This window comes from Cydia amplana, chromosome 2 (assembly GCF_948474715.1).
Source record: "Cydia amplana chromosome 2, ilCydAmpl1.1, whole genome shotgun sequence".
NCBI classification, from domain to species: Eukaryota; Metazoa; Arthropoda; class Insecta; order Lepidoptera; family Tortricidae; genus Cydia; species Cydia amplana.
The window spans coordinates 23,884,354-23,905,227 of NC_086070.1; the positions used below are offsets into that span (position 1 = coordinate 23,884,354).

At 37.1% G+C, this 20,874-nt stretch overlaps 1 protein-coding gene across 2 annotated transcripts in view; it reads right to left on the reverse strand.

Moving 5' to 3' along the window:
* The window catches only part of LOC134660651 (uncharacterized), a 126,991-nt gene that overhangs the window by 83,223 nt on the left and 22,894 nt on the right, over positions 1–20,874 (reverse strand). The window contains exon 1 of one of the 2 annotated variants that reach the window (XM_063516430.1): positions 20,504–20,585. The exons of the other annotated variant lie outside the window; for it this stretch is intronic. The gene's annotated coding sequence lies outside the window, so the exon portion shown is untranslated. Of the gene's footprint in view, positions 1–20,503; positions 20,586–20,874 lie in introns of those variants that run through there. 2 annotated transcript variants of the gene reach the window in all.

A 20,874-nucleotide genomic window follows, 5' to 3' on the forward strand; every position in this document is an offset into this window, starting at 1 on the left:
CTGAAATTTCTTTCGTGAATCGGAAGATATTGCTAACGAATAATTACAAAATGACGTGTTATTGTAAAATGTAAGATAAAATACATATAAATGAAAATTATAAAATTATAAAGAAATATTTTAACTTATTAACCATAGATATAATGTACCCATGTAACATGTTATGTTGAAATAAAGTGGCAATGTTTCTGTGACGTAGGCAAGTGACACTCTGGGAAGAGAAGACCATGTTTTATTAGACCATGATATATATTATAAAAGAAAGTGTACAATGTGCGTGCCGCTAAAACTCAGAAATGAGCCCCGATACGATCGATGAAGTTATATGGTGTGGTAGCCCTCTATCTCCCGTCTATGAAGAAGTTTCCCGTTTTTACCTGAAGCGTATGTTTTTGAAGATATAAGGGCTGAAAGTTTCGCCCAGACCCAGACCCAGAAGCAGTCGTTTTGTTTTTGAATTTTGAACCTTAACTTTATAGACGAAAGCTTAGAATAGATTGTGAAATATATACCTACCTACAAAAATTTGTACCTGATGTGTTGTCTCGGGTCTCGGAGGCTAGAAATTTCTAGAACAGTCAAGAAAATTCGAGAGTATTCGAGAGCATTCCACAGCATATCAGAATATTCCGGAATGTTTTCAAATATTCCAGAACACTCGAATGTTGTGGAATATGCTGGAATATTGGGGGCCATTTAATTTTTTTACAACTACCACACAATCTATCAACTCTCTGAGCGAAGCGAGCGGATACCTCAGCTAGTACTAAATAATTTTTAATTTCATTTAGTGCGTGACCAAAACACATTAAAATCAAATGGCGAAACCGGAGAGCAAAGTTTTGTAAACAACATAAGTTAATGTCTCTTTAACGATTATGGTAACTGTATCGCGCGTGACAACGGCACTGCTTCAAAACACGGACATATAATATGTATGTCCTGTAGACATCGCATCTGCTACAATGTATGTACATGTACAGCTGTTTAGCTTGGGTCGCATAATTGATTGTCCTAATGTAATGTTACGCATACAACTCATTTCGCATAATTGTTATTGTGCTGAAACTATTAACATTTCTGAAATATTATAAAAGAAACCTAACCTAACCTACCCCGTCCCGTTCTACACAACTAACACAACCCATGCAAAATATTTTCGAAAATACTTTCTGTTTCAGCTGGATTCGCATAATTTTTCGAAAAGAGTTATATGCGTAACATTGCATTAGGACAATCAATTATTATGTGACGAGATACGACCCCAGTTTGAATACTGTGAAAGCCGCCTTTTCAATACATATTTTAGTTTTAAGGTTAATTTTAAGGTAAATTTTATTGTGGTGTGGAATTTTATTTTGTTTTTGTATACGTAATTAATCAAATATAGCTTACTAGCTAGATCCATTTACCCAGATCTTACTAGATCTGGGTAAATTTGAACAAAATATATTTGCTTGGATAAACATGTCATAGAATACTTTTATCTCAGAATTACCCCTTCAAGGGTAAAATCAGCTGTTTAGTGATATTTAAGTGAAACGTCACGTTCGTATGTTTTCGTGAAAATACGATGGAAAATAATTATGCACTACATCTGTAATTGTAGCAAAGGTTGTCTGGAAGAGATCGCTTTCTAGCGATAAGACCGCATGTTGTTTACCTCTGCTTGTATTTATGTTTTCTTTTGTATTGTCTTCTTTTATTGAGGTGTGCAATAAAGAGTATTTGTTTTGTATTGTATTGTATTGTAGCTGCTGGTGTTCTATTCAAATATAAGTCTGCGCTTTAAAACGTCACTGACTATCAATTACGTCTACGTATGTGTGTCAATGACGCTACCGTCGCCGTCACAGCGTCATAGGACAGAGGGACTATTCCATAAAAATGGAAACTTATCATTCATTACCTAACTTTTTAATTGCCTTCCATTAGCTATGTTTTGTTTGAATTTGGAACTTGTCGAGGCTTGGCAAAAATTTAGATCTATGTTCGTGATTTTTTTATATCAAGCAAAACTCAAAAAATCTGGATTCGAATCGATGAAGTCACTAGAGAAAATCCTCAAGATTTTAAACAAAATTTCTGGCATCCGTATTGTGATCTATAATACCGGTACAATTTTTCCAAAAACTCCGCTCTCTGAACCTACGGCACTTTAAGTACAAACTACTCATAATAGAACGCTTTGCCTTTTTCAAACAAATGAGCAAGTTTGTATGTAGTGAACTTTCTGCAATATTTACTTTACAACACGCCATAGCTACGTGCGTATGCGCACCGGATCACGTTGACCCCTCATTTATAAACAATTCACAGAAATAAGGGGTCAAACACACCGGTGATCAGCTGATTGTGTTGTGTTGTAACAGTGAATCATTTGACATTGAGATGCACTATGGCGTGTGAAAAAATAGTCAATGGATTTAAACTACTAGCTATTCATTAGCGTACCTACACGTATTGTTGTTGCGGCTAGTGTGTTTATGCAATCAGTGCTACCCTTTTATGTAGTTTGTAGAACTACACCGTCATCTGGCCTAGTGGTTGGTGACCCTGCTTGTGAAGGCTATATGGTCCCGGGTTTTGAACCCGATAAGGGCAATTATTTGTGTGATGAGCACAGATATTTGTTCCCGAGTCATGGGTGTGTTAATTCTATGTATTTAAGTATTTATATATTATATATCGTTGTCTGAGTACCCACAACATGACAACACAAGCCTTCTTGAGCTTACCGTGAGGGGTCGTATCTCGTCGCATAATAATTGATTGTCATAATGTAATGTTACGCATAAAACTCTTTTCGCATAATTTTTCTCCAGCTGAAACAGAAAGTATTTTCGGAAAAAAATTGCGAGAGTTAGTCGATCTGTGTAAGAATGTCCTATAATATTTATTTATTTATGTATTTATTTGTAGAACTGAAATTAAATATCTTATAAGATTAAGAAGAAGAAGAAGAAATACATTTATACGTTAAATACGTTTAGAAGTGATTTCTAAACGATATCAGTAGGCAGGATTCTAAAACCGACTTCTAACACTAAAAAGCCACTCCCATACAATCTAAGTGACGCTCACATTTTAAAACTTGTCATGAACATTTACATAACATACTTATATTTTTATTTAATCACATTTACAAACGGGTCTATGGCGAATTAATTTTGTTTTGTTTTTTTTGTTATTTATTTTGTCGTGTATTTGTTTTGAAACGTCGGTAAATAAAGGTAACCAAAGAATTGCTCATTTAAGTATAAAGGGGCCCACAGATTACCAGTTCACCGGACGATATCAGCCTGTCAGTTGTTCGGAACTGTTAACTTTTACATTTAACTGACAGGCTGATATCGTCCGGCGAACTGGTAATCTGTGGGCCCCTTAAGAGCCAACAGGAGTGGTCATTTCTCCATACAAACGTACTCGACTGTTTCCTCCGTGGGTTTTGCAGCTAGAGCAATTATTTTTTCAACACAGATTAATATTGTTAATATCTGTGTCGGACCGTTTTGCTTTTTTTGGTATTTTTATTTTTTAAGGCGCTAGAGCCCTTCAAAAATGGCCAAAATGACCTAATTGACTATGCCACAATGAGAGGCGTGGTATTTAAAACTGATATCAATTAGCCAAAAAAGCAAAACGGTCCGACACAGATAATTTCATAATCATTTAGATTTCCAAACTTGGTTACGATTGGTTAAGTTTTGGAGGAGAAAACAGTCGAGTACGAAACCTCGATTTTTGAGATTTTTACGCAGGATTTTTCGTCTTGTCCTTATCGCACTAGTTTTAGGAGCCGCTTCCGTTAGCGAGACGGGTATATTTACCTAAAATATTTAAATCTCAGCTCCTGTTTCGTCTTAAGATATAATATTTTGATGTAGCAATAGGGTATTTGACTGTATTTAAAATAAATTATTTTACATCGTGCCTGTAATAAAGCATCAGAAGATTATTAGAGAAACGTAGACAGCAGTTATTTTTAGACACATATTCTATTTTAAAACTCATATAAAAGTGTAAAGACTCATAAAGGTAATTTTATTGTGACGTCAAATGCTAGTGTTTCATATAAATTCCATAGAAGCAATATCGTTTTGACAGTTCGAAAAAAGAAACTGATTTGACTAGTAGTCAAATACCCTATTGATCATATCATTGAACATTGCAGTAGCAGCTAATAAATCTACATCGGCAGTCGTTGAACGCGCGGATGGCACCCGCATCCTCACAATCAGTGCAAGAACGTGACACACCGCTAGCATTCCCATCGCAGCTGGCCTTGGCAAGCAAACCAATCTAAATATTCGTTTTGTGCCTGCAATATTGGCGCCCATGTGCCCGACATGGGCGCCAAAAGTTTTTAAAGCAAAGTTAACATTATTATTTTTAATTAAGATTGAATCTCCAATAATCATAAATGTTGAGATGTGGCCGTGTTGCGGCGGCGAGCGGCGATTATGATCTGTTTATCCTTGGAGGATATAATCAAACGGAGACGCCATGTCTGTAATTTTCTGTACAAAACAGTCTGCCGATATTTGCGGGGGAGGGGAACGTCAAATGTATGCGTAACGTAAAAATAGCCATGTCAGATAAACGTCAGTCCATACATTGTGTATGACCGTTGGCCGCCTATTTTCGACAGAGGGGAAAGCCTGTTAATGGCTACTCCGTTTAGTTGTATCCTCCAAGTGTTTATCAGTCTCTGTTTCGTAATTTTCTGCATCGTCCTAGATATTTGTTTATACCACGTTGGTGGCTTAAACAAATATATATATATATATATATATATATATATATATATATATATATATATATATATATATCTTTATTTCGAAAAATTAAAAATTCGATACAATATTGTTAGTAATACATTACAGCTACATGTTAGTAAGTACAATAAAATTAATCATTAACATAACACAACATTTTGACAATGAGATCGAGATTTATAATAAAATTAAAATTAATTGGAATCATGAATATGTAATAAATAAGTAAAATAAAATTGACTAGAATTGAATTTAAGGATGTCACAACATTGTTATACATATAAATAATGATTTCATGTCAAAAGTACAAAACAGAAATAAACAAATCTCCTAAAATAAAAATTAAAATATGGCGATAACTTATCAATTAATAACTTTGACCCAAGTGTACAGGATGGAACTATCTGGTCTGTCAGCGATTATACTAGTTAACTACTTACTATCACCGTAGCCTATAGACTCCTGCTACTCCAGGGGTGTCATATGCGCATGGCCGACCCTTTTAAAAACCTGTATACTTCTTTTTGAAGAACCTTAAGTATATTATAGTCCCTCGAGAAACCTCGACACCACTCATTCTACAACTGATGCGTAAAACAAGCAACAACGGTTGATTGATTTAAATGCCATCTAAATTATGAGTGGCCATCTAAACCTTACGCCCCTTACGGTCACGTGATCGCCTTACGCTGTCTCGAGTTTATCATTTTTCCCCACCTCAAAAAGTGCCCAGCGCCGCTAAAGGAGTTTTCACTTCAAAAATTATTAACTCTTTATTTCAGTAAAAAAACGGGAGGGCATTCCTCTTAAGCGGCACCGTGTGTAACCTTTTCGGTTCCAGGGTTTGAGTGGGAAACGAATCTTATCCAGAAGTCATCCACAATATTCGGTTACTAAAGTGTCATTCTATGGAACTTGCGAACTATGTAAACAAACCGCCATATTGAAATTGTTCCTGAATGATGATTTCAATATGGCGGTTTGTTTACATAGTTAGCAAGCTCCATAGAATGACACTTTACGTTGTCTTGCTTTGGAAATAATAAGCGGTGGTTCATGCATCTGATAGCGAGGAGACACCCATTAACATTCTGGTCCACCTAGTGGCATGTTGGCCTCTATTTAGTTTGGTAATGACACCCCACACATCTTCCACTTTTATGATAAATTGCTTGAAAACACTTGCCTTCGTTCAGTAAGCGTTGGGAACAGTAGACCAGATAAACCCAGTCTACCTCATCTCCATAACGACTTAACCGTCAACTATCTCCAACTAAAATCCACCTATTTACCTGTAGAACCCATCGAGGTTTACAGCAGACGTCCGTAGAGTGTATATTTGCTTGATTTGGTTAAGACGGCTACACCGTATACGGGTCCCCGCGGGATTTCACATCACTTTTGGGTGGTAGCCAAACTGTCATTTGCAATTGAGCTGCATGCTGATTGCGCAGGCGCCAAGAAACCTATTCGAAATTTAAAATTTCAACTTCATTCACATTTATTGAACGGCTAAAAATAAAGCCCATTATGGAGCAATTTTTGGCTAAAAACACGTGACTCATTGCTGTTTATTTTATTTTTTAACTAGCGACCTGCCCCGGCTTCGCACGTTTTAACAAATTATACATAAACCTTCCTCTTGAATCACTCTATCTATTAAAAAAAACCGCATCAAAATCCGTTGCGTAGTTTTAAAGATCTAAGCATACATATGGATACAGCGGGAAGCGACTTTGTTTTATACTATGTAGTGATTATTATAAGAATTATATTAAGCTTTTTAAAATGTATATAGAGTTTGTTTTTCGCTCCTAATTTTTATGATAATCAAAGAACGGATCTAAGTTAAAGGATGGTGCATAGGTATAGCACTCTTAACTTACTGTCCATCGGTGGACCTTATGCCTTTTGCAATAAGGTTTACGAACTGTCAGTTAACAACACAAGCGATAAGCGATGGTACAATAAATTGCGTAAAAATATTGTCTATAATGCCAATATCCAGAGAGGAAAATAGACTCTACGTTTTTGTAGAAAGCGTACGTCTACTATCCTCTTAAAGGCTTCGTCACACAGGCGCGTTTTCCGGGCGGGGCGTGAGCGGGGCACGCCGCTTTTACATATAAAACGCTCACGCCCCGCCCGGAAAACGCGCCTGTGTGACGCAACCTTTACATGATGGACTATGGTACCTATCGTATTCACGAAGATTCGGTCAGTCGACCTCGGGAGTTTCCTTCGAAGCAAAAAGCCATTTCGTCACACTATTAGGTATGTGACGTACTGGATTAGAATCTATGATGTTTTTGTGGCAAAGAACGTTGTTGGAATTCCCACGGCGGTGTTAGAATGTTATAAGTAAGTTAATAAAAAGAGATGAAGACAATTATAATGTACATTTATCGGCTATATTATGCGTATCTTCTTATAGTTTGTCAAAAGAAATCTCTGAGAATTAGGTACTGTTTTAGATACAAATAGCTGTCTGGGCAAACTGCGGAAATCTACTATGTAGTCTCTAGGATAGATTTGGAGATGTCAAATGTCCCCAATGTCAGAGAAAATACTATAGGTATGGAGGTGTAAAGGCTCTCCAACCTTATTATCAGTTATCCTATCATAATCATCATGAATCTAAGAGTTATCTTGTCGATGGAGTATCTTCCAGCTTTCCCTATCATGCGCTCTTTGATTTTATTATACGGTATTAGTCAGAGAGACAAGATAACGAATGAGGTGTTAGGAAGAGTGAGTGAAAGAAAAGCTATTCTGAACACCTTTGAAAATAGACGTGTAAAAACGATTGAACATTTAATACGACACGACCATTTCTTTAAAACTATCCTGGAGGGGCGAATACGACATAAGCAGACATAGGAGTTATAGTGGCAAAATAAAGTGATTGACAAAATGAAATATCAATATGTCTGTTATCGACTTCACCTTAATGTTATAGATATTTGTTACATTTTATAAGAAGATAGCTACCGCGAAATACACAACACGTTCGATATCTTCATGGTAGTTTTTTATTCTTTTGGCACTGTATACTACAGTTTACGTTTTAATTTTTAAGCACTAAATATATGTAATAAAGAAATTATGTACCGTTTTGTAATTGATTTTCATTCTTGAAATTTCTTAATAACTTACCTAGCTAATAGTTTTAATCTATGGCTTATATCGATAATAGATTTATCAATGTTTAATTTTCTCAAACACTCGTTTTTGCCACAAACACTTATATGTATGGACATAACCGAGGTAGAGGAAACCCCAGACGTAGTTACTTAGATAAAGTGAAAGAAAAAGTTACCCTATACGTACTTAATGAATATTTTATAAAGATAATGGAAGGAATGCTCGGAATCCTCAACCCGACCCTTAGCCGAGCCAGCTGAGCGACCCATTTGCATCAATCAAGTGTAATTAGCAGTGAATCACTTGGCTTACTTAACAATTCAATCTCCACCCGTTAGGCTAGGTTAGTTACTGTCTTAGCTTTTTGCAATCTGTCGACTAACACGCTTAACTAATGTTAGAATGAGGTTGGCATTTCTCCATACAAGCTTTTGGTTCATGTTAGTACTTTTGTTATAATTACTTTTTCACGCGCTATATCACTAGGTACATACTTAGTATAAAACAAAGTCGCTTCTCGCTGTCTGTCTATCCCTATGTGCTTAGATCTTTAAAACTACACAACGGAATTTGATGTGGGTTTTTTAATAGATCAGAGTGATTCAAGAGGAAGGTTTATGTATAATTTTATAACCCGTGCGAAGCTGTGAAAAGTATCGGTAATTGAGTTTATAGATACACGGCTCAACTTACTTTACTCTTTGCGTCTCAATACGAATAATACTTACTGACAGATCTATCGTATCGCCGTGACGTCTTATAAGCATTGTTCGAATTGGGCCGTTAGTAACTGTCCAATAAATGACACCCTGCAGTCATTTCTATGGTCAATGCCTTCAGTTTAATGACTTTAATGTACTGAGGTCCTACCGCGAAACACAAAAATCTAAATTTCTCTATCTGCCTCTACATATATCGCTCGAATTTTCATGAGCGAAATTTCGATATTCGTTTTTTGCAGGCCGTCTGTAGGCTAACCACATTATGGATGACTCACGCTAGACCGGGCCGTGCCCAGGCCGACGCGTCCGACATGTCATTTTCTATGACGGCTGATCGGTGATCACGTGGTGCTTTCCATAGCAAACGAAGCTCCGGAAGCTCCGGCCCGGCTCCAGCCCGGTCTAGCGTGAGTCATCCTTTAAAAGGACGCTTAAGTGATACTTACACTAATTGTGAATGGTCCGCGCATCCCAAAACCGTCGAAATAAGTAAACAATAGCATTAATTACACGCACTATCGCACAAGGCTGCAGCATTGGCCTTGGCGACTTGTACTAGCCCGCTCTTAGATAATGGATATTTTGCTTCCGCCTTTGATCTGCTTGCAATTTGTTGTTGTTGTTAGAAGAAAGGTAGAGTAGACCGGGGCGAATCGGATTACAGGGAGAATCAGATCAAGATAAAATATCTGTTGATATTTGAAATATTGTAATGATGATGGGTGCTCTAAAATTGCACCGTACGTCTCTCCTCTTAGCCTGCGACACCAGTCATAAGGAATATACTGAAAAACATCAGATTTTTTTGCCTCATTCGATTGGCTTTGTTATCCAATTGGCCTCGTTCTACCCTACTTAATATTATATTCATGTATGTATTTACTTTTCAAGCACGAAACAAACACGAAGGCATCACTCAATCACACCCAAGTTTCCTCTCAACTGAAGTAAAGTGTGCTCAATAATAAAGGAGCGCTTAAACAGTTTCTTACAATGGGTATTAGAATAGACTAGAATGCTAGATAATTTATTCAAGACTTATTAAACAAAAGACGCGAAGTGTGTTACTAAAAATAACTTAATGGACTGAAGTTGATGAATAGAAACTTTTTGAAGTGAAAACTTCTTTAGCGGCGCTGGGCACTTTTTGAGGTGGGGAAAAAATGATAAACTCGAGACAGCGTAAGGCGATCACGTGACCGTAAGGGGCGTAAGGTTCAGATGGCCACTAATAATTTAGATGGCATTTAAATCAATAAAGAAAAACTCAATGTTATTTGACATTTATGTTGCGGACTCCTTTTCAAGACTCTTTAGACCTATGTTCAAATAATTTGACGTTGTCATGGCAGTATGTAAATAAACATGTCATTGAAAAAGTGTGATCTTATTTGAGAATGATAATAATAATAAATAAATAGAATACCTCCGCTAAACGTATGTATCGTGTTACCGGGCATCGGTAACATAGTGAGGTGAGTTTTCACTTCTATCGGCACTCCCGGAGTGCAACCGTTGTAGTTTTTTTTTACGTAAATGTCCCAATGCTCCAGCATTGGGACATTTACGTTACGTTACGTTACGTTGTGGGATAGTGTCCACACTATCCCAATAGTTGCTACCTTCAATCTTAATTCATCGCAGGTGACAAACGGGCTGTTATCAATTAAAATTTGTCGAGTAGATGCTAGAACGATACCTTAAATAATCACTAGTATTTTACATACTTTTAGATGAGCACCAAAAAAATTTAAATATATTTTTGCTAGCTTACAAGAGTTTTTCCACTGCTGGGCCACAGATCATCTGTGGTACTAGAGCCCGTACCATGAGTCACTGACAGTGTCAAAACTGACATTTACGCTATCGAGAACGTAATTTACTTTCTATACATCTCGTTTGCACTAATATGCGAGTACGAGCGAGATGTATAGAAAGTAAATTACGTTCTCGATGGCGTTTATGTCAGTGACAAACTGATGGTAGCCGTACTGGTCGATTAATCGATTTGTGTAAAGGGGCCCACAGATTACCATTTCGCCGGATGATTCAGCCTGCCACTGCAATTGTTCGGAAGTTTCGGAACCTTTTGCGTTTAACTGACAGGCTTATACCTATCGTCCAGCGAACTGGTAATCTGCGGTTAAGATTGTCCCGTAATATTTTCCGCTACTATTGATGCTGACTGTACCTACAGATACTAAACATCATCACCGCAATAGTTGTAACAAATATTTTATAGAGTATGTTCGGAAAGAGAAGAGTCGTGGAATGTATGGGGCCCAATACATTCCTCGACTCTTCTCTTTCCGCTTTACCCTTATTGTATTGTTTTAATTATCCGCAAACGGGCCATATAATTATTTAACTATCCAATTATTTCTAGTAAATTCCACGTTAACTAGCAATAAACCAAAGACAGGCCAATTCGATAGTAAACTGACATTGACATCAGAATGATATTTGAATCGTGTTATTTAGTTATCGTGCGTCTCGCTCGCGCCCATGATCCTGTTCGCTGAATGACAGCACCGTTACAATAGAATGTAAGGATATTTATCACTATGAATCCGAAATTAATAATACAATTGTTGACATAATTAAATGGCTTAATATAAATAATTTATTGATAAATCTAGATAAGACTAAAATTATTCATTTCTACCAACGAAAAATACCTCCTCCAATTTGCTGCAAATATGAAGGTCAATTTATAGAGTAGGGATGTAACGATACCGATACCGATACGATATATCGGCATCGCCGATTTAAATACTCCCGATATCATAACAAAATGTAAACAACCCACAGTAAGGTATTTTATTGAGCAAGAATATTCTTCACCTCAATTTTAACTTGATGTGTCAAAACTTACGTTTTACTACGATATATTACTTACTCAATGTAACAGTGAAGCTGCTGTAATAGTGCTATTTTGCTAATAGGAATATATTTTTCATTTTTCAGTTTTTACACTTCTTAAAATCGAGTGTCTATTAAACATAAGTATGTTTTATGCATATAAAGGATATAATTCTTTATTTATTTAATTTATTAACTAACTACCAGGCTGTCGATATCGGTATCGGTATCGCTGATTATTTAAATATCGATATCGGTATCGTATCGGCAAAATCATGTATCGTTACATCCCTAGTATAGAGTCTGTTACCGACACAAATTTTTTAGGAGTACACATTGATGAAAACTTATTTAGGAAAGCCCTTACGGAAGAAATGTGCAAAAGACTTAGTCAGTATGCCTACGCCCTACATATATTAGCCAAAAAAGCAAGTCCTCACGCAGTTTTAGTAGCATATCATGGTTTTGTAGCTTCAAGGTTGCGGTATGGTATTATCTTTTGGGGAAATTCCACCAATAGAGAATTAATTTTTAAGGCACAAAAGAGGTGCATTAGAGCAATGTGTGGAATCAAAACACCCGACAGTTGCATACCATATTTCAAAGATTTTAAAATTTTAGCGATGCCATCGCTTTTCATTTTTGAAGTGATATGATAATGTTTGTAAAACGAATTTGCGAAATTCGGTTTTCGCGGTAGCCCCTCTGAATGACATCAGTTAGATGTCATTCTGATTTTAGTTTACGTTCGAATTGGCCTGCGAGTCAAAACAATTAGTAAATGTCTATTTATATTTTACGTGGCTAATAAACATGGCCATTATTTACCGAAACAAAAATTAACAATCGTGTATAATTACACCGTGAAACGACTTGTCACGAGGGCTTTATACTGCCGCCGTTTTGAAAAATGTATTATAGTTGTCACGTACTCGCTAAATAATATAAACTGTGTGCGAGACTAAATAAATGTCAATTTTCAATAATGCGAAATAGTAAGGTAAGAAATAATTTAAGTTTGAGACGTTTAAAAAAAATTGTATGATTTTATATGAAGAATCGAACTTTAGGATATTAAAACATATATTTTACTATTTTACAGCAAAGTAGAAACATTTTTTTTAAACACATTAAGATAAACGTACTAGTGCTCGACATGCCTATTACCAAATAGATGTCACCCTGCTATCACCTCTATTGACAATGACTTAACTTTGAAGATGACATGTACTGAGACCGCGTCGAGCACCAGTACGTTTACCTTACATACACAAATATTGTTTCCCGAAATTCGAAAACGTATCCTCCTATTTATAATTCGAAATCAGTTGCGTAAAATACCTTATCTACTATTAGTGTTTTTTAATAATAGCGTTAATCATGTCTACTACAATAAAACGTTTTTAAATCCCAACAAACGATCAGATTAATTCTCGAGTTACATTTTTGTCCGACAAAAACTCCTTTCCATTTTACACTACACGGTAACACGGTCCATGGTTTTCAAATAATTTCTCCGTACAAGAGAAACCATGGTCCCACCATACCGAATAAATTGCCTACTCGAACATTGATACACACTGTGCACTTTTATGGCCGTATGTGCCCAGTGGGCCGCGGGCGGCGATTCCTGGGGAAAAAACGCAAATGCAACAAAAAAAACCGCACAGTTGGCTGCTCAGTAACGGGGGCTTACAGAGGTGTGAATAAATTGCCCAGTGCTTTACTTTACTGGAAAAAACTTGCTGGTTATTGGTTTTAACTGTTTATTTTATTAACAGTAATTTCTCTGGCATGCTGTTGTAACACTGTGAGCTGTGAGGTAACTTTAGGAACATTGTAAGAGCCCTTTGGATTCGTTCTTAAACCAGGGACCCATTTCTCGAACGGTATTAGTCTAATATTATTAGTGTGTTACCATGGTAACCCATACGATTTGACAATTCGTGGACTAGTCTAATACCGTTCAAGAAATGGGCCCCAGTAATAAATATTTGTATAACAAGGGGGCAAAGTTGTTGTTTCACCTTTCTTTCGTCCTAATGTTGATAACCGAGCAAGCGAAAGATCCCAAAATTAAAACACTCCCTACGCGCGTGAATGAATTCCAAGTGTTTATTTTGCACATCTGTAAATTATATTTGTAAATAGCGTTTCTTATGGTTTAAGACATTTATTCTCATAAGAATATACATTATTCACTTAAAATGAGAATTAAAATTTAACTTAATGCTATAAAATACAATAACTTGGTGTAGGTATTATTATGCACATCTGTAAATTATATTTGTAAATAGCGTTTCTTTGTATACATATCCTGTGCTTTTGACGTGTTTATGTAGGTATAGGTATATTATATGGGTGTATTACAGCGAAAGGTACTCGGTGTTTTTATTTACCTGACGGATATTGTGTATCGAACTTGTAACAGGATATGAAATAACCACAACATAATATACCTTACTAATAAAAGAATAAACCACATACATCGTGTTCCATTAATTCAGTTCCGGGTCCACGCCGAATAACTAAGGTGTGGCTACACTGGCTACCGACAAAAGGTCCGGTTGGCTACGGGAAAACCTAAGTGCTGTATGTGAATACAAATGCCACATTAAATTTAAATACTAACGACCCGCCCCGGCTTCGCACGAGTTAGCAAATTATACATTTAAACCTTCCTCGAGAATCACTGTATCGATAGGTGAAAACCGCATCAAAATCCGTTCAGTAGTTTTTGAGTGTTTATCGCGAACATACATACACACAGACAGACGCGGCGGACGACTTTGTTTTATAAGGTGTAGTGACGAAATAAACTGTTTACTATAAAGTTGATGAGTGACGGTATGAACGTCACAATCGCAGCAGTAATGTGGCGATGAACGTCACTCATTTCATCAAGGATACGGACAGATACAGCGGTGGCACAGACAAGACATCCTCCAGACAGCATAGTAGCGCTACCCCCTCTGCCACAATATACGGTAGTTTAACTCCATTTTCGAGTCAAAGTGTCTTTGTGTGACGTCCGTGTCTTTGAACGGACCAATCACGGCACGGGACTCGCTCACCTCGTCCCCCGCACCTCAGTATTTTTGGCAGCATCGGTTTCATGAAATAATTGCTCTAAACTCCGTCTAGAGGATTCCTAGTCTATGGGTGGCAACAACAACGCAACAGTAATGCAGCGGCAGCTGACATCCGAACGTCAGCTTTAAGCAACTTCACTGTACCTACATTTAAACAGTACCTACTGTATCTACACTTAAAACTGTCTAAGGGCCACTTGCACCATTCACTAACCAGGGGTTAACCGGTTAAACCTGGAGTTACCATAGTTACCAGTACAATTTCACACTGGGTTAACGGTTTAACCAGAGTTAAGTAACTCCGGGTTAGTGTGATGGTGCAAGTGGGCCTAAGATAAATACAGAGATTAAAAATCTATCTAGACCGATTTTTCACACCCAGATTAGGCAAACTTTATAGATATCGTAAGAGCCACAAGTAGATAGTATGTAGAGAATCGCATGATGATTCAGAAAATATAATGTATCCTATTAAATTAATTATAACGATCGAGTCATTTTAACTTCCGCATAAATTCGTAAACCCACCAGTCAGGTTCCATAAGTTATGTGTCTGTGATCAGGTCTTAAAACGTGTACACAACTGTGAATTTTAAGCTTCAGACATAAGGTTCAAAATGCGTCATGGACTTCATTACTAAGGATACCGTAGTTCCTTGATGAAATCCGTGTGACAATCACCTTTACATTTTAAAAGACGTTTTTCTATCGTACCGCAGATCCGGTACAGTCGCTACCAGATATATCGGAGCGGCGAATGTGATCAAAAATATCTGAACATGAATTTTAACGTATTGATAATAAAAGCTTTACTCAGATATTTGTGAACACCTTGGCTTCTCCGATATATCTGATGGACTGTACCTATGTAGAATTATTAACATTTGTAATATTATTGTCTATTGTTAAGTAAAACCGCTCGTGCCACGTGCCACAACCACCTGCATAAAAAATCGTTCGTTCACTTTACCCAGGTAATTGAATTACAACTCCTATGGAAATTGCAATAAGATTCAAAATGGACTAATGGATAATATCTGTGTGGTCCGTTCAACTCAGTAACCGAAATACTGAGTGCCGGCGAGTCGAACGCTACAGAACCAGTCTAAAATGTGTCATCGAGATGCGTAACAAAGGCGCGTTATCGGAGAGCGCACCTACACTGGTTTTTTGAGCGTTGGACTAGCCCGCGCTCAGGTGCCAAATAGAATAATTAAGACCCTTTTTTGCAGGTAAGTAGCACGTGCGGTTTTACTTAACAATAGACAATAGGATTAACCGTCGGGCTCTACTAGAAAGCTACAAAGTATAATATGTGAGATTATTGATTTTATAATTATGATAATTATAGTCTGCGAATTAACGAATGAATAATGCATATAACGATTGAAGTCGATACAAGATCGATTTATTAATAAATTTAACTTCTGGTACAGTCAGTATGAATTTCTCTAATATCTAAACAAAATATATGTTTCTATATGTAGAACAATTAGACTGTAACAAAACGCGAACTTTAGAGATCTTATTTTAATAACAAAACTTCAGTGAGACACAGACATATTACATATATTAAGAACGGGGTTGCGTCACCGTCAACGCAAGCTCCTGATGCCACTCCTCGGTACGGACTGAAACATGTCGAGCATTTTTCGACTTAAAATACGTGAGTGACCCGTTCTTAATATATTTAATATGTAGAGAGATCTATTCGGAAATATGTTCCAGGGTGGTAGATTATTTTGGTGCGTTGTTTGATCCTTTACTATTGATGCCGACTGTACTTCTTGGGACCACCGGTTAAAAAGCACTGACCAAACAATACCATATGAATTGCACGAATTCAACCGGCCTCGAAAGTAAGTAGAATATAACATATTTAGCGCAATTTGCATAACCCAGGGTTAACCGGTTAAACCTGAAGTTACCATGGTTACCTGTACAATTTGACGCTGGGTTAACAGTTTAACCGGTTAACCCCGGGCTAGAGTGGGATAGTGCAATTGGCGCTTAGTTGAGCAACTGTATTTATACTTGCAGATAAGTGTAGGAAAAACACAGTGACGAAATCTCGTTCATAACCACGTAAAGAATGTCATTCGAATTTCGAAGTCACTAGAACTCGCAAGGTGCGATTCGATTTTGTTTTAGTTATCTTAGGGCGTCCGCTAGCTGACGCGAAAGCATGGAGTGGGCGCACCATAGACTAGGAATCCTCTAGACGGAGTTTAGAGCAATTATTTCATGAAACCGATGCTGCCAAAAATACTGGGGTGCGGGGACGAGGTGAGAGAGTCCCGTGCCGTGATTGGTCCGTTCAAAGACACGGACGTCACACAAAGACACTTTGACTCGAAAATGGAGTAAAACTACCGTATATTTGTGGCAGAGGGGGTAGCGCTACTATGCCCAGACTGGAGGATGTCTTGTCTGTGGGGCGCACGCACCCGCGTGCCATTGTAAGTAAAATCCGTCGTACGCGTCTGCGCCAGTTAGCAACGCTCGGCCAGTACGGATATGATGGTCGTTCTTGTCTACGTGACAGCGTGATAAAACGGTGTCCGTCACTTTCTTTCCCACGGTGTTAAACAGTGACAGTTATTTTATCACGTGGATAAAGATGGATAAAGCTATCCATAATAGGCTGGCTGGCCACGACTTTGCGCGACTGGCTTCGACGAAAACTATAGGCGGGAACGAAAGGTCCGATCGTTGTGTCTCGCTCTAACCTATGGTTGTCGCCTTAGCCTAAGCCAGTCGCGCAATGTCGTAGCCAGAGCTTTATGCTATTTTTCGTTAACCCGCTCCATGCAACCGCGCCACCTAGCGAACGCCCAATATGAATGACAGCTTAGTCATTGACGGCCCTAAGCCTAGACGGTAGTGACCCTGCCTATGAAGCATTAGGTCCCAGCGACAAGACATTTTCTAGACTGAGCATAGTAGCGCTACCCCCTCTGACACAAATATATATATTATTTTTTATAAATTTTTAACAATATATTTACACGGCATTACAGACAAGCCAATACACCGAGAAATTAAAACATTACAAAATACCCAGAAGGTATACAAACACATGAAACATTTAACGAGATAAAAAATTAAACACAAGTACTAGACAGCCTGTCATCCATCAACTCGCAGAACCTTAGACATTCACGGCATATATGGCAGTTTTACTCCATCTTTGAGTCAAAGTATCTTTGTGTGACGTCCGTGTCTTTGAACGGACCAATCACGGCACGGGACTCGCTCACCTCGTCCCCGCACCCCAGTATTTTTGGCAGCATCGGTTTCATGAAATAATTGCTTTAAACTCCGTCTAGAGGATTCCTAGTCTATGGGTCCCAGGTTCGAATCCCAGTCAGAGTTATGTTCCTGAGTTATGGATGTTATCTACAGTATTTCTTTTATCTATATGTGTATGTATATCGTCGCCTAGTACCCATAGTACACGCTTTGCTTAGTTAGGGGCTAGGTCGATCTGTGAAAAGTTATCCCCAAATAATATTTATTTATTTATTAAAAACAAATGTCAGTAACAAGAGTTGTTATTCCGGCGAGATGTTAAAAATGGTCTGCACACGCTCTTATTTGCTAGCAATAAAGTTGTAAAACATCATAATATTTACATGCTCTTGGTGATACAAGTAACAAGTATGAATATGATGCGTTTTAATGGCGTTCTACTAACCTTACCATTACCACGACTGCCTTATCAGTGTCAAACTGACATATTCGCTAACTTCTGCGTAACTTATACACTACATGCGCACTAATATGCCAGTACGAGCGAGATGCATAGAAAGTATGTTACGCAGACGTTAGCGAATGTGTCAGTGTCAAAGTCATGGTAGCCGTATAGATGAGTGAATATCCAAAAAAACAGGTAAATTTACCAATAGTCTCTGGCATAACGTAAACCCCAGCCCTAGTAGCACGGTCGCATTTTTATCGTTTATCACCATGCCTGTCACGTTCTAACAAGTATATGTAAGTGCGAAAGTGACGGGCATAGTGATAGTCGATAAAAATGGAACCGTGCTGAGCCCGCAGCTGTCATATTGCTGGCTTTAATCTCTTTTCTTTATAGGTATGATTAGGATCCTAATGGAATATTTAGTCATATTTCTGCATATTTTTCGGGGACATTTTTATGCCCTCCCTATACAGTATAACCGGGTTTTGAACCCACGATGTTTGACCACCACACACATATGAAAGGCTTTAGATAAAAACAGTCAACATACAGGTATGTCTTTTATACACAGATTACACTGGACGTAGTTTAGCGAAAAGATCCATCCCAATGACTGTTTCTTTTGACAGAAAGTTCAAATTTTATTAACAGATTTTTGTGGATTAGATCCTTTTCCCTAAATTCGTACACTTCACACCTGCATGTGGTAACGATACTCAATATCCATTATTTTAAGAGTTAGATATTTTTAGGTATTGTAAAGAAACTAACATATTTTAAGTATCCTATGATCAACTCACACGACTCAAAATATAAGTACCTACCTATAAAAATCGATACTATAAATTTGATAGTACTTGAATCTAGATAGTTACTAGATAATAATGTTATAAGAAAATACCTAATTGCAAAGTCAATAATATTATGAATACCTACATGTAATTGTAGTTGTAATTTATATTCATATAATCATAATAATAATTATGTACTTTGATGTTTAAATGCGTTTTTTGACAATGATTCTACGTGTGATACACCACACTGTGCGTAAGGATAGGTAGTCGCTAGACCCACATTTGCTCTCTTGTCCCTAATAGAGTCCTTGTTTAATTTTAAAAGCTAGTATTAAAGTAACTGCAGTGTATGCAAGGCCCTTAAGACCCGGGTATTTAATTTTTTTTTTATAAAACAAAAGTTGTAACTACAGTGTTTGTATTTTCCTTTTAAAATCTTCTAGTTTAGCTCCCTTAAAATAATAATTGTAACAGTGACGCTGTTTGTGTGTGTGTGTTATAGAGTAGACGATTATTTAACAGACACACACGTATGGTCGGATACCTTATCTACAATCAAGCGTGGCTGTTAAGTTATAATTTTAATACACATGTATATTCTATGTAAATTATTCTCTACAATTTTTGACTTTCAAAAAGTGTTCTGTAAGAATCTATTTTGAATAAAAATATTATGATTATGATTATTATGATATCACTCTTTGGTCAATTTTTGACATAACCCTACAATGCAAGCCTTATCAGTAAGGCTTGCATGCGATGCGGGTTATACATACTCGTAGGTCTAAACTTAGTGCGAGTGAGTCCATTTTTAAAAGTTAGTCTTAAACGTACTTATCTAATACCTTTAAACGAGCAATTATTGTTTATTTATTTATTTATATGTATATATATTTATTTGTATATATATTTATTTATATATATATATATATATATATATATTTCGGGGATCTCGGAAACGGTTCTAACGATTTCGATGAAATTTTACTATATGGGGGTTTTCAGGGGCGAAAAATCGATCTAGCTAGGTCTTATCTCCGGGAAAACGCGCATTCTTTATTATGTTTTCCGAGCAAAGCTCGGTCTCCCAGATATTTAATTTATATTCGAGTTGTTATTAGTACCTACCAACTTTTTTTTTTCTTTTTTTTTAGCGGCTTAAATATAGGTAATATTTATTGAAATACTTAAAGGCTTGCAATATAATTTTGCGATCTAACCGAAGTCATACGCTAAAGACCGGTCAAGGCGACATGCACTAACGTTAGGCAACGCAAACCGGCTCACACTTGACATAACTTATAGTTAAATCTATGCACAACTTAACTTACATCACTTAAAAATCAACATTATTTAATGTTATGCTAATGACAAAAGTGAGAGTAGACAAACAAGTAAAAAAACTTACGTTTATTTCGAGAAATCCTTTTAAAATCACTGCACCATTATTTATAAACACACAAAAAAAATAAGTTCATAAACACTGGCAGGCAATAATAATAAAAAATATGAAATGTTCTTAATCACTGGCTGTTTTTTTAACCGGTGTTCGATTTTCAAACCGTTCGGCCGCGGACGCCGCACGTGGTAGGTGGACGGTAAATGGGCATAGGTATCACCTGTGGCATCTTAAGTTAATGCACGATAGCGCGGCCGCGCACTTGCGATCACAATTGGCATTTAGCTTTTTACGATCCTGGCTTTATGGTCCGACGGGCGGGACTTTTTTAGCGTCTGTGTTTTAATTTACTATCATACTTTACGATCTTTCTGGTTTAA